This window comes from Hyaena hyaena, unplaced genomic scaffold (genome assembly GCF_003009895.1).
Source record: "Hyaena hyaena isolate Hyena2069 unplaced genomic scaffold, ASM300989v1 scaffold_1204, whole genome shotgun sequence".
NCBI lineage: Eukaryota > Metazoa > Chordata > Mammalia > Carnivora > Hyaenidae > Hyaena > Hyaena hyaena.
The window spans coordinates 1-15136 of NW_024081831.1; the positions used below are offsets into that span (position 1 = coordinate 1).

A 15136-nucleotide genomic window follows, 5' to 3' on the forward strand; every position below is an offset into this window, starting at 1 on the left:
TAATTCACAAAAACTTCACTGGCTCGAATATCACCACTCATTTACATGAAAGGATGATTTTGTTGTAAGAATACATTCCCTCCTGTGGTGCCTTGGTGGCTCAGTTGGTTCGGTGTCCAACTTCAACTCAGGTCAGGATCTCACAGCTTCATGGTTTGTGGGTATGAGCCCTGTGTGGTGCTCTGTGCTAACAGTGTGGAGCCTGCTTGGGATTCTCTCTCCTTCTCCCTCTCTCAAAATAGATAATAAACTTTAAAAAAAAAAAAAAAAGAATACATTCCCCCATGATAGTTTGATAGCTGTTTCCTCCATAGTAGTGTGACATTAGAGTGGCCTTATCATATTTCTCAGATTAAGAAGGGAAAAAAAAGAAGTTAAAAATTTTTTTTAAATGTTTATTTTTGAGAGAGAGAGAGAGAGAGAGACAGCACACAAGCAGCGGAGGGGCAGAGAGAGAGAGAGGGAGACACAGAATCCGAAGCAGGTTTCGGGCTGAGCTGTCAGCACAGAGCCCAATGTGGGGCTCGAATCCATGAACCATGGATCATGACGAGCTAAAGTGGGATGCTCAACTGACTGAGGCACCCAGCTGCCCCCCAAAAGAGAAGTTTTAACACATTAGAAACAGCACAGGGTTTCCATTTACTAAAGTGTCCAAATTTCAAGCAGAATTTTGGTCTATGTTTCTGTTAGTTCTTGAACAGCTCTAGTCATTAAAACATGGACATCTTACTGGGAGCCTGTGTGTTTGGAGTCCAAGGAGGTCTCCCTGCCCCTGGCAAAGATTGAGATGAGACAGCTAATTACAGTTTCTTCTATAATTAGGACCTGTATAGAAATAAATCCAAGATTATTGCTCAGGAGGAAAAGCTAATAAGAAAGAATAAGTTGATAGAACACCACCTTGTCCAGAAATCTGCTTATATCGCATAAATAACCCATTAAAATACGATGTAACAAAAGAGGTGTTTTTTTTTCACAGAACTGCTTGCACAACAGAATTTTTGGTGTAATTTGTACATAATGATTTTAGCTGGTAACTTGATGGCAAAAGTATCATAAATGAATATTTCTGTGACACAAAATGCCTATAAAATTTAACAGAATTTACAAGAAGATTTATCTGCATATAATTAATAAATTATAGGTGACTTCTTTTGTGTAATCCTAAAAAAAGTAGAATTTTTAGTCAATGAAATACAATATTAACTCAATCTATTACAACTTTTCATTATATTTAGGTAGAAGTAAGTATAAACAGGAAGCCTGTGGGAGCTATTAAATTAAGGTAATCACAGTAGATAAAGTCAGTGTTGAAATACATATGTACATTAATCAAACTTTGACTTCTCTAAATTTCTTCCCAATGACATATCCTGGTATGTTCAATAAAATGAAAAGCTGAGGTTTGGTGGATTTCTGTGAGAGAATACATTTTGGTTCCTTCATTCCCTGTTATAGTTGACCAGAGTACCACAACAGAGATTTACAACACCCAGAACAAAAATCACTTCCTGTATCATCTTCTTCTATTTGTGAACATTTAAGTGCAACCTATAAGCAGATTAAAGGACCCTGCTGGTATCTGTAATCTAGAGCAAAGCTACTGTTTCTATCCTAACAGAAAGTGATGAAAATGACAAGTAGTGCACAAGAAATGTGGCTGCGGACAATGACAGTGATGGTGTGAACAGAAAAGGAAATGTCATTTTTCTTCAGTAAATGCAAGACATCATCAAAAGATGGGTTTTCTGTTGTAGTGGTTTTATAGTTACTTGCAATTGGCCTTAAAGACACTTTAACTGAAGATTTTACAAGAAAAACATGTTTATTATTGTAAGAGTCTGAAATTCTTTAGCCATTAAAGCCCTTTGCTCCCTTAGAAATAATTATTTGATAATTTTTTATAACTCAATATTTTCATAAAATGCAACTAGCATTTCAGAAAATGCAAATAGTATTACCACAAAGCATAGTGGTGTGTTATTAGATAATTGAAAAGATCTTCAACTTCAGTTAGAAATTATATCATTTAATTTTATAATTATTTTAGCACTGTCTACATATTTGCAGCACTTAAACAATCTACAAGATGTGAATATTAGTTTAATTCTCAGTCTTTCAAGTGGACACAGTCACATGAATCAGAACTTTGAAATGCCCTTAAAAAAATCTTGTTTAATGTTTCTCTAAGAGAGAAAACTCCAGAAACTTATACCTAAAAAATTTAATCTGTCCTAACAAGGTAATATTTACTGAATATTTACTATATTCAATAATTGAGTCCTTTGAAACATCTTATTGGATTACTATTAAGGGAAGGAGGAGGCAGTTCTTGGTACAGTTAATTCTTTAGAACATTGTTAATTCGAATGAAAAAGGAGTGAACATTTGGTTGTCTCTCTGTTATGATGAAGGACAGGAAAGGGAGAGAGCACAAGACTCCTGCACATCTTAAATCCACAATCCAGCTGAGTTGAAAAAGTGACAGTAAAGATCAGTGGCAGGAAGGATAGCAAGGGTTTCTTCTTGATAAAGGTATGGACACCAATTTGAGCCAACTTTCTGTATTATTATGTTGTTCTTATTCCTGTACTCCCTTCTACCTGTCCTAATTCCCATCAGAGACCATGCTTCCTTTTGTTCAGCAAATCTCAAATTAGTGCCTACCCAAAAGCCAACTCAATGAGTTTGAGCAAGGATTCCCTTACGGTTTTCATGAATGTAAATCCGTTCACCTATTTATACATGTTTTCTCTTTAAGAGCCAGAAGAATAAAGGGTGTGAAGGAAACCTAGAACCATATCCATCCAGACTTTGGTCAGGGATTTCCAAATACAATTTTGCCAGAAAGCGCCAATTTATATCTCAGCTCTGAGACAGAATGTTTACAAATGTGTCCAGCTCAAATCACTTTAAGAAGTTAATATATGCCATATGGACTTTTGCATAGAAAACATTCTGAAATTAATGAAATGACATGTTTCTTGTTACAAAACAAAAATATTTGGTAATCATACCATTTAGAATATAAAAACTGGTAAGGAACAGTCTATATCTTTGAAAAAGAATCTGGCATGAGGCAGTCATTAGAGAATTAAGCCACATCCCCATCTGAGCTTAAGAATAATTTCTTAACATTTTTTGTTAAAAATCATAATTATGGACTCAGGGTTTTTTCAGCAGTTGAAATAAACCTTCCATGTAGCAAATCATCATCAAAACTCAAAAGACTACAAATAATTGTATCACAATTCTCTCTGCTTCTTCCATGTGCCCCTATATTTGTATAGTGGCACCACCTGAAAGGCTGTGATCAAGTCAACCTTTACTTTAGGATAGAAAAGCATTAGTAACCGAAGTTCTTGCCCAATTCAGTGTCGGGTTCAATATGCTACATAGCAATGTTGGATTTAGTCAGTGTATCCAGAGACATCACTCACAACACGTTGACTTTCAAATTCCATTAACTTTCTCTTTTTCTTATTTCAATTATGCTGCACGACAGATCACAGGAGACTTGAGGTTATATCCTGGGAAGTCCCAGTTTAGCAATTATTCACTTAAGAGTGGCTATATTCTTGGATTCTGCTTTTCTTATTTGGCTATAAACAAAAGGCACCATATAAACTCAAAATAAATTCTTTTAAAAAGTTTTTGATGTCACTATTCTTTTCTATTAGGTTACATATCCATAATTGAGTATAAATACAATTCAGAGCCAAAATGGTACGGTTGTTAGTTAAGGTATTAATTTTACAAGAACATGGAATCTGTATAGCATGTTAGAATCTCATGGTGGTTTTAAATGCATTTATATTATTTGATCATCACAGCAACAGTGTGAGACAACCAGGGGCAGATGTAATTATGTTTGATAGACAACGGAATCAGAATCATGAGTAATGATGCTATTGTGTTTTCCTCATTCATGCTAAATGGAGTGCACTAAAAATTCCATTTCTGAGTAAATGCAACACATTTAATTAATCCATTACACTTATTTTAATCGGCAATGTGATACAATTCTCTTTGGTTTCACTATTCTCTTTTGAGTAGACGCCAAATGCTGATGCAACTAGTCCAGCCCTTTTCCCCTTATTATGATGAGAGAAAGCTTATGCTTCTTTAGTTCTTTAGTTAAATTTTTTTTTTATAGTTTATTTATTTTGAGACAGAGAGAAACAGAGCATGAGTGGGGGAGGGGCAGAGAGGGAGGGAGACACAGAATCTGAAACAGGCTCCAGGCTCTGAGCTAGCTGTCAGCACAGAGCCTGATGCGGGGCTCGAACCCACGACCTGTGAGATCTGACCTGAGCCGAAGTCGGATGCTTAACTGACTGAGCCACCCAGGCGCCCCTAGTTCTTTAGTTAACAGCCTACATTCCAATGAGTAATTTACTAAATGGAGACAATAATCATATTTTCTTTGCCTCAAACACTTTTTTCCTTTGGTTACTAATATTGAAATTAAGTCAGCCATTTATCTTAGCATGTTGAATGACACATATTTGTCAGTTAGTACATATTCAATTATTACACACACACACACCACACACACAAACAATGAACCATTTAACCCCCTAAAAGCATTGCAAATATGATCTAATGATTTATGAATACTGGTATTGTAAATTCTATGCAAATCATATGTAAAATTCAGAGATTAAACTGATACCTGATAGAGCTGTCCAACTGAGCTTTATCAGTAGAACATATCTTTATCAGAATGAATGTTGGTAAAATGCTTTAATCTCAAGGTAAAAATGTATTCTTACATTTTCAAAAATTTTCTAACATTGATTAATCTGAAATATTATCTGTAACACTGATTAATCACCAGAGGGTTTTTAATAATCATTTTTGACAGATAATTTCAATATAATTAAGCATACTGTTCATTTCTAAACTGATATCCTGGGAAATAATACCATTATGGAAATTGCACTATATAATCCATGCAGCAACTGTCTTCTCTTATCTAAATATAATTACTTCTCATTGGGATTAATTTATTGTGAGAAAAAAATCTTTAAGGATTTCTAGTGTAATTAAGTTTATGTGTTTTTCTTTCACTCACAAAACTTAGAGATTCTAACTTTGAGAGTTTTATGTCTTCTAACTTAACAAGCAGGGTGATTTTTTAATACTAATATAGAAAACGAAATATCTTCCTTTAAAAAAGCAGTGCTTGAAAATTTAGAATTCTGGTATCTGTCAAATATATTATTTCTTTTACTTAACATTTTATAAGATTAATATTTCCTGTTTGGGGTGATTAAAGGGTAGTATTTTTTATGTATCAGGAAAAACTTTATTGACAACATGTGGACCTGTTGTGCAGTGACACGTATTTTGTTTTGTGTGTTTGTTTTGATTCATGTATATATGAAGCTGCAAGTGATTTCTGATTGTATTTAGTGATTCAACTGCTCTGATTCATCTTAAGCATACATGGAATACATGGCTATTTTGGGTAAATTTCCTCCACATCTTCCATTAGTCAATTGTGGGATTGCTTTCTGATTTAGAAGAAGGATGAGGTAAAACCATTAATTTCCATTGTTTAATAGATCAACAAAGTGACCTTTTCATTATTAAGAAGACTTGAAGTATCCTTTTATATTTTAATTTCTAATCCATTACAAATTAATACCCTCTGTGTTAGAAAGAAATGATTTGCCTTTCTTTTAATAATACATTCAAAATGCAACCACATTCATGTTTTATCTTATTATTCATCAGACCTTTTAATAACTAGTGCAAAGTTCTGAATAAAATCATTAAAGCCTTTGGGTAACAATGCTTTCTCTAAATAACTAGAGCTTGTTCCAGGCAGTGTTATAAAACAGTATTGTTTTGGTTTCTCCTGAAATTATTAGTTAAGCATTTCATTTGTTATACAGGGGTAGACAATTTATATGATAACAGAAAATACACATGACAGAATCATGTGTTTCATATTGGACAGAGGCAATATAAGGATGTCTATCAGACACAAACAGAAATATTGATTCATTATGGAAGCATATTTAAGAAATTTGTTCATAGTTGAAATCATATGTAAATTTGTCAAATTTAATGGTCTTCATAGTTATTTTGATACCAGGTTAGCATTAATGTTTCCTGTTTTGCATCTTTACCATTTCTTCTTTAAAACTGTAATTATGTTGTCAAAAATTATTGTTAATATTTTGAAGATTGATCTACCTTTATAAACAAACACAGTTAAAAAGCCAGAGAAATTTGATTCCTTAACTTTCCCTGTGATTGCTTTTCTTTTGCCATTTCCTTCTTTTTCTCTCATACTCCTATAACAAAGAGTCAGTGTTTTGGACATGTTAGTATTGTTAACATCAATAACAATAGACAACATTAACTTGACGGAGGCAAATAGAAATAATTTATTTCTCTTAACTGTATTTGTATATTTGTGTTTTTTTTTAGTCAATCTACTGGATTCAAAAACAATTCAAGGGGAGCTGGGCTGGATCTCTTATCCATCACATGGGGTGAGTTTGGTAAACTACTGAAAGGGAATACGATTCTGCGCATTGTCTCTTAAAGAACAGAAGGAGTTACTGGTATGCTCTTTAAAAGGGACTCCTGTACTTCTGGTGACAAGTTAATGTTTATCAGTAGATTCAATACATGGACTAAGACAGCCTGATACTTGTGTCCAATGGAACTACTGAAAATGTTGAAGTTTTATTTGTTGTGTCTGAATTTACCAATTGCTTGATGGTACTAGTGAAGCATTCTAATTATTACTGGCATTATGCAGATGATCTAAATGTGATCACCTAAAATTTTTTGGTGTGATGTGATCAGAATAGGTAAGTTGAGAAGACAATTCAAATTTTAAGTAATGTAGAAAGTGTGTGTTTGGAGACCTGCAGACTTGTGGCCTTGAGAGCAAACTTGGTGGCTGTTCCAAGAGGAGATATTTGTCACCTATATAAACCTTAGATTTCTTTGTTTATTTGTCTTTACTTCTTAATTTCTTCACATTGCCTTAATGTCTTTGCTTAAAATGTCGCAGCATGTCTACATCAGCTTCAGGCTGGGGAATTTTATTTAGAAAAAAAATTGGCTACTTTTAAATTTTCAACTCTTTACATACTTTTAGTATTTTGCTAGCGAGACAAAGATTATTAAAGTGTATGGTATGTTTGTGACCCAAATGTTTCTGTTAAGACTTTGTGTGAGAAAATTGTTTTTCTTTATTTTTGTTTTTTTCTGCAGGGGGAAAAAAAGGGTCGTACACATTTAGAGAATTCTTGTTCTTAGAAAATTGTGTAATAAGTACCTAAATATACCTTGTTTTCAAGTATAGCCTGTGGAAAATACAAAATGATCTCTGGGAATACTTGTGAGAGGAACAGATTTGTGTGTTTCTTCTCCTACTCTCATCCTCCTTTCAAAAAGGTTATAATTACTTCCACTTTGTATTGGTGTTCAGCTTTTAGATTTTTGTGCCTAAACATACTGATTTTTACGGTACTACCAGATTCTTCTTCACCAGCGGATGTTTTACATCAGGGATACTTCATCTATCTGTCATCTTTGAATCTGCTTCTCTTCCTGGTACACCTTGACATTGACACAATGCCAAAACCTATCACATAATCAGGACTTGGTTAGTTGCTTTGGAGAGGAGAGTATGAAGTAAGCCAGGATTTGGTTTTCCCATAGGTGTAAAAGGAATCAAATGATTAGGATAAAAGCACATCCTGGGTAGTCCTGAAGAGTGAATCAAAACTCCAGATTGAGCTGGAAAACTCATTTAAAACCAATCACCCTAAAGTCAAGTCTAATTTTAATTCCGATTTTATAAATTTGAGTTTTTCATTACTTCATCAGGTCATCTACCACGAAAACATGCTGCTTAAAGATATATGAAAAACAAAAACCACAGTGATATTTTACTGATATACTTATATATGCTTTTAAAGAATCAACAAGAAATTAACTCCTATTTCAAAGCAACAGTCAATCTCGTGTTTTCCTTTAAAGAAAGTATAAAGAAAGCATATTTCTATATATTAAGAACTTAGGGAGAATATTGTGTAAAAGAATTCATTTTACCTTGCGAATCTTACAGATTTTGTGATGAAACAAAATTGGCACTTCTACCTCCAGAGATATGTTGGGGGTGGGGAGGAATGTTCTAGAACTCTACTACACAAGGTATGGGACATACACTAACCAGCAATATCAATCGCCCAGAGATTCTTAGATATGCAGACCCTCAGGACCTGCCCCAGACTTTCTAAATCTGAGTCTGCAATCTTAACGTGGTCCCCAGGTAGTTCTTAGCACATTGAATTTAAGAAGTACTATTGGCGAGGGGGTGGTGCTTGGTTGGTTCAGTCCGTTAAGTGACTGAGTCTTGATTTTGGCTCAGGTCACAATCTCACGGTTTTTAAAGTTAAATATGCTTTAAAAAATTGACTCACTGCTTATGATAACGGACCTCTTGGCCTTTCCCATCTCTTTCCCAGTTTCCTACCTCATTACCTCATTTTTGTCTACAAACATTTGTGGTTTTATCAGTTTCTCCTTTGGCTTACTTACAGAGAGCCATCCTCAAGTGCTGGATGTTTCTCCTCATTGTTTTCCTGGTGCATCTTGCAGCTGTGTCTTCCCCTTTTCTGATACAGTGACTAGCCTAAAACAGCTGGCTTAGCTTTCCACATTTATCATTAAAGCTTGCAGGGAGGGAAAAATATCTGCAACAGGTCATGATATTTAGAATACCCCAAGACCCCAATGCCAAAGAAAAGAGAGAGAGAGAGAGAGAGAGAGAGGGAGAGGGAGAGAGACATGTGATGTGAATTATTGTCCTGTGGTGCTGTGTAGTGTGTTTTTCCTCTAAATTTTATCCCTGTATTATGTTAACCATAATGTCCATGAGAAAAGAAGTAGCACTAGTTTGGAAAATGTTAGATTAATATTCATTTATTTCTGAGAAACAGATGAAATTCTTGACTAAAAGTGCTGCATATTCAATTAAGGTTTGGGAGCTAACATCGTTTTATAATTATTTGTGCTTTTAGATTAAATTAATTATTTTTATTTTCTAATCGTTGACATTTTCAACATGACAAAAATATATTAATTCTGTATTTGTTTTGTTTTTAAAAGAAAGTAGATAACTACAAGTACTGGGGTGTCTTTGCTCTGGCTTTTCCATGTAATAACTGGAAACAATTTTGAACTTGTTATTGTTTTACTTGATTAACCCTAATAAAAGCAGCACACCTGTTTGTAGGTTAACTAAAATATGAAGTTAAACTTCAGAGGAAGAATTTGTAACAACGTCATAACATATTGAATCACTGAAAATAGTGCTTTGTGTGTGTGTGTGTGAGAGAGAGAGAGGGAATATTTAAATTCTACTCTCAGTATATTTTAATTCTTCAATGCAGTGTTAATCAACCTATATGCATAATGTTTTAATTAGATCCTCAGAACTTATTCATCTTACAGTGAAAGTTTGTATTCTTTTACCTGCTTATCCCTATATCTCCTACCTCTGGACCCTGACACCCACTTTTCTGGTGATTCTATGTTTTTTTTTAATTCCACAAAATAGTGGTACTATGCCATATTTGTCTTTCTCTGGTTTATTTCACTTAGCATAATGCCCTCAAAGTTTTTGGAAATACCAGTATAAATCCTACTCTTTTGATTTGGGGCAATGGTTTTCAGAGTGATGGGGGAGGTAGGTTGGGAGGGAGGCAATTTTGATTTTGCCCCATGGAGGTATTTGGAAATATCTGAAGATGGTGTTGTCACAACTGGGAAGGCAGGATCACTGCTGGCATCTAATGTGTAAAGTCAAGGGCGCTTTCTTAACATCTTACAATGAACAGGGTGGTCCCTCATAACAAAGAATTATCTGGTCCAAAATGAGAGTGCCCGTGTGGGAAACCCTTTCTTAGGGGATGAATAATGATGCTCCATTTTATTTAGAAAAAATTAGAGCTGTGGTCACCAAAAAGATGCTAGGAAACTGCTGGCAACTTCTCTTAAGTCTTATCCCTATTCCCATCTAAATTCCAAATCTTTTGAAATACAAATTCAAAAAATGATTGTATTACCAGAGCTATATAAAATTAATACATTTGGGGTAAAAGGCCCAAGGGTGGCTCATTGCTTCATGTATCCTCTTTCCTATTTCTGATCTCCCTTTTCCCCAGAGATATACTCATGCATAAAAACTTACAATTAACTTACATAATTTTCTTGGGAGAAGTATTTCTCTAATTTTAAATGGTTCCTCAAATCTTAGAAGTAAGAAAGCATGGTACTGTACCATTAGGCCTGGAAAAAATTCTCTAAATGAGTGTCTGGGAGGAAATTTAATGAGACTTTGGTTTTCTTTATATTAAATTCTTGAGAATAATACTCCAAATTTGTATACTGAAATTATCAGGGTGTTATGAACATAATATGTTTAAAAATTTTTAAAAAATAATTTATTGTCAAATTGGCTAATATAAGTGTGTACAGTGTGCTCTTGGTTTTGAGGGTAGATTCCCATGGTTCATCACTTACATACAACACCCAGTCCTCATAATTTATTTTTAATAAGAGTTTTACTTTTGGCACTAAGTTTGTTCACTTTAGTAAAGCAGACATAGCAATTACCTTTCCTTCCTTGTAAACTGTGAATTATAATATATGAATCTTGGGTATAATTATACTCAGAAATTTTAATAAATAATCAGTAGTTTAAGTATTCTTTGATTTAGAGGGGTGCCTGGATGGCTCATTCAGTTAAGCGGCTGATTCTTGATTTCAGCCCAGGTCATGATCTCAAGATTTCTAAGATCAAGCCTCACATCAGGCTCTGTGCTGGGCTAGGAGCCTGCTTGGGATTCTCTTCCTCTTTCTCTGCCCCTCTCCTGCTTGCTCTCTCTCTCTCTGCCTCTCAAAAATAAATAAACTTAAAATATATTATATGATTAGAGGACAATCAACATATGTAAAGCCCATATATATTTTTGAATTACACCTTTGAAAAGTCTTTTGCCTAAATATGGCCAGCATTTAAATTGATTGATTGATCGACCATGCCAATCTTTCTTAGTATATATATCATTGTAGAAGAGGGATCAGAAGAAGTTAAAGCTGTATAATTTTCAGTTACAATTATGATGGTATTGTTGTGCTTACTAAGTAGTACAAAGGAATTAAAAGCCTCAATTCACTTAATTACAGACTCAAATAAGGGGAAGTGTAGAAAAAGCAATCTGAAAGGAGTGATCATATTCATCAATGATAGAAAAATACCTCAAAGTTGGCAAATAGGAATTTTTTTCTTGTCTACCTTCCCCCTTTCCTTCTTTAGAATTCTTTTTTCCTTAAAGATTTCCTTAGATATTTATTGGTGCCTTACCTATAATAATAGAGTGAAATTAACAACAACAACAAAACAAAAACAAAATGCTCTTTTGGCAAAGAAACCCTTTTGGTTGCCCACCTGACGCCTGTTTCCTGGCTTTTTCTTGAGAATGGAACTCCCATATTGTTGAAGTTTTCACCTTCTGATGTGTTCTTGGAAAATGGCCTCTCTCCCACTCTGCAGAGAGAACATCTGAGAGCTAATCATGATAATTAGAGTAATTTTGTCAGTGATTGGTTTCGGCAAGAGTAAGTAAAGCCAATGAGGCTGGAGCAGAATTCTATTGACTTCTGGGGAAGTTTTCCTCCTGATAAAAAGAAAAGGGGAGGGGCTAAGTACTTTGTGCCCCTGGGCTGGTCCTGTGAAGGTCCAGTGTCCCTGTGTCGAGCAGTTGTGCTTCCTTCATGACAAGAAAAGTAGAGGCTAGGAGCTCTGACACAAGCTCTTTTACTTGTGTAAAAGAATTTTCCTTGTTTAAGTCACTTCTGTTAGTACTTCTCATACTTTCAAATTAAAGACATTCTGATAAAATAAAGTGTTTAATTTCCTGATTAAATATCATAATATCTAGGGGCACCTGTGTGTCTCAGCTGCATGAGCATCCAACTCTTGATTTTGGCTCAGGTCATGATCACTGGGTCTTAGGATCGAGCCCCACATCGAGCTCCATGCTGAGTGTGGACCCTGCTGGTGATTCTCTCTCTCCCTCCCTCTGCCCCTCTCCCCTGCTTTCATGGGTGCTCTCTTTTTCTCTCTCTCTCATAAATAAATAAATAAACAAATAAATACTAAGTAAAGTTTAAATATCTTAATTTCTAAATGAAGACTATGGCAATGCATAATTATAATTATGTTAGTTTGTTAATTATATTATGTTGTTTGTATTTCCCCAGGTTATCCTTTTTTAGTGTTTTAGTATGATGTCAAAAAAAAAATAGAACAAGCACATTGTTTAGAATCAGACACCTGTATTTGAAATCTGGCCTTGCCATTTATTGTTATGTGATCTAATGCAGGACAATCAACCTTCATTAACATTTGTCCTCACTCTTAAAAAAGAATAACAGTAATTTCTATGTCACAGCACTTTCTAGTGAATGATATATGAGCAAATAAGGTATATCTGTGTATCTATGAAAAAAATGCATATGATAATGCATATGAAAGAAGTATATAAGTATCACTTACTATTAAATAAGTTTGAGAATTACCCCCTTCTAATCCTAAATCTCAGACTGTATGTGATATCTTGGATTTGGATTTGTGAGAAAGAAAATTGATAGTATTGCCTGAAATTTCCTCTCAGTTAAGAGCCCTGAGCATGGTCTTTGACATTACATGATTGCAGTACCTTTGAAGCTTTGCTGTCTAAAATTTGGATACAATTTTGACATTATATTTTGAATTGAAAGAGGCAAGATGTGGGGGGATGAGTAAAAAAAATGGTCCAATTATTTAAAATTTTTTTTTTTAATTTTTTTTTTTTTAATGTTTTATTTATTTCTAGGAGAGAGAGAGAGAGACAGCGTGAGCAGGGGAGGGTCAGAGAGAGAGGGAGTCACAGACTGAAACAGGCTCCAGGCTCTGAGCTGGCAGTCAGCACAGAGCCCGACGCGGGGCTCGAACCCACGAACCGCGAGATCATGACCTAAGCGAAAGTCGGACGCTTAACCGACTAAGCCACCCAGGCGCCCCAATTATTTTAAATTTTTAAGTGATTAGAATTTCCTCAAAATTTTATTATTTCTTCTTCAGGGAGACCTTCTGACTCTTCTACATGCCACTTTCCTGACACCCCTACCCCTGCCCACCAGATACCCACCCTGACTAGCACATCATACTGTTAAGTTAATCTAGTTTATTTGTTGTTTCTCCGCAGCTTGCAATTCTACATTAATGCAACTATTTCACTGATCCTTGTTTCAGCCAGAAGCTGAAAGCTCTGTGAAACTGATTTCCATCATGAAATTCCCCCTTTTATTCTCCACATTTTGAGTTCCTGGGTTAGTTGTCCGTAAATTGCAATTGCCTGAGGAAATGAATAATGAAAACTTTCCAAAACAAGGAAGGATAACTAAGTTAAGATCGATTATGTATTGGTTGAAAAAAATTGGTTATTTCCATTCGGTTATTTTAAAATGGTGTCTCTTAATGCTTCCACTTCCTTTTTAATGGCATAGATGTGAGTGAAATTATAAATATATACACATACCTTCGGTACTATAAATATATATAGAGATATATCTATGTTTATATTGCATACAATATTATGCTGGTTTTTTTTTTTTTTGTACTAGCAGGGCTATTTAGTTACATATATTTAGAAAATACAACCAGCCTATGAATTGGAAGTTAAATGAAAAGGAAACTAGCTAAAGACAGCTCTGTATTGAAATTTATCTTGATTGTTGGTTAAGGGTAAAAAGCCAGAATCCTGCAGATAAATTCCACTTAACTAAACATAGACATGTTTAGAATCAAATGAATCCTACAGTGGAGTGGAAATTATAAAATATTCTTTAAACAATTCATTGCTTTTCTATTCTCCAGTTTAGTGTAATTTGCCTTCTGTAGTGGAATCACTGCTGTGTGTGAAGTCCGGATTCTAAGTCTTACCTACTGGATTTCTAGCTTTCACTTTGTGAATGGTATCTGAAATGCAGAAAGAATATTTTGACAACTGGGTGTCAACAATAACCACCTGGGGATTCCACCTTTATGAATCATAGTCTAAATTCTGCTTCATATGCTGAGTAGTCAATCCAGGAAAATCAAGTTTTTGACACATGTGATATGTGATTCTGGGTCATTTGAATTTTTTTCTGCCTAGGATGAACAATGCTACATAGTTTAAATATGTCATTTTCACCTATTGTGCTGACCTTTCGAGGAACGATGTCTGATTAAATTAGAAAAACATGGCAAAATTTTAGTTTTTTTCCTAACCTTTCCTTGAAACAAAATGCACCAAAGTAGAAGAGAAAATGTGGATAAGCGGTAGAAATCAGCAAAGATAGATTTGATTCTAGCACCATTCAATTTACAAAAATTATAATGTTATCATGTACTTTTTTATAGAATTTTTATCAGTGCCTTAAGAAAATGGAAACCATTTTTCCATTGCTAATGTTATATATTTCTATGTTCCTTCAAATTATTTTTCTATGTTTATTCAATTTATTACATATTAAAGTTGCTGAAACATGTAAAATAGTATATAGAAGACTGAGTATCAGTATTTTTATTGCTAAGAAATATCCAGTTTCTATACTATTTTAAAGAGTATACTTAAACACTCTTTTCAAGCTTCCAAATTTTCATTTGACTATAAGGTATAAAAACAACATATGTACCTCAGTGGAAGAGTTTCAGTTCTATTATTCCATTAAACATAAGTCAAGAATTTTGGTAGAAATTTATAAAAAATAATAATTTGCCCAAAGTTGTACTTACTTATTTTTATCCTTCTTTTTTTTTTTTAAATTTTTTTAATGTTTTATTTATTTTTAGGAGAGAGAGAGAGACAGACAGACAGCGTGAGCAGGGGAGGGTCAGAGAGAGAGAGAATCACAGAATGAAACAGGCTCCAGGCTCTGAGCTGGCAGTCAGCACAGAGCCCGACGCGGGGCTCGAACCCACGAACTGCGAGATCATGACCTAAGCGAAAGTCAGTCGCTTAACCGACTAAGCCACCCAGGCGCCCCTTTTATCCTTCTTTTTGAA

The 15136-nt window shown here is 34.5% G+C and overlaps 1 protein-coding gene across 2 annotated transcripts in view; it reads left to right on the plus strand.

Annotated features, from left to right (window-relative positions):
* Positions 1-6451: 6451 nt before the first annotated feature.
* The window catches only part of EPHA3 (EPH receptor A3), a 340047-nt gene continuing 331362 nt past the window's right edge, over positions 6452-15136 (plus strand). For both annotated transcript variants that reach the window (XM_039222850.1, XM_039222851.1), the window contains exon 1: positions 6452-6512. The gene's annotated coding sequence lies outside the window, so the exon portion shown is untranslated. The remainder of the gene's footprint in view (positions 6513-15136) is intronic.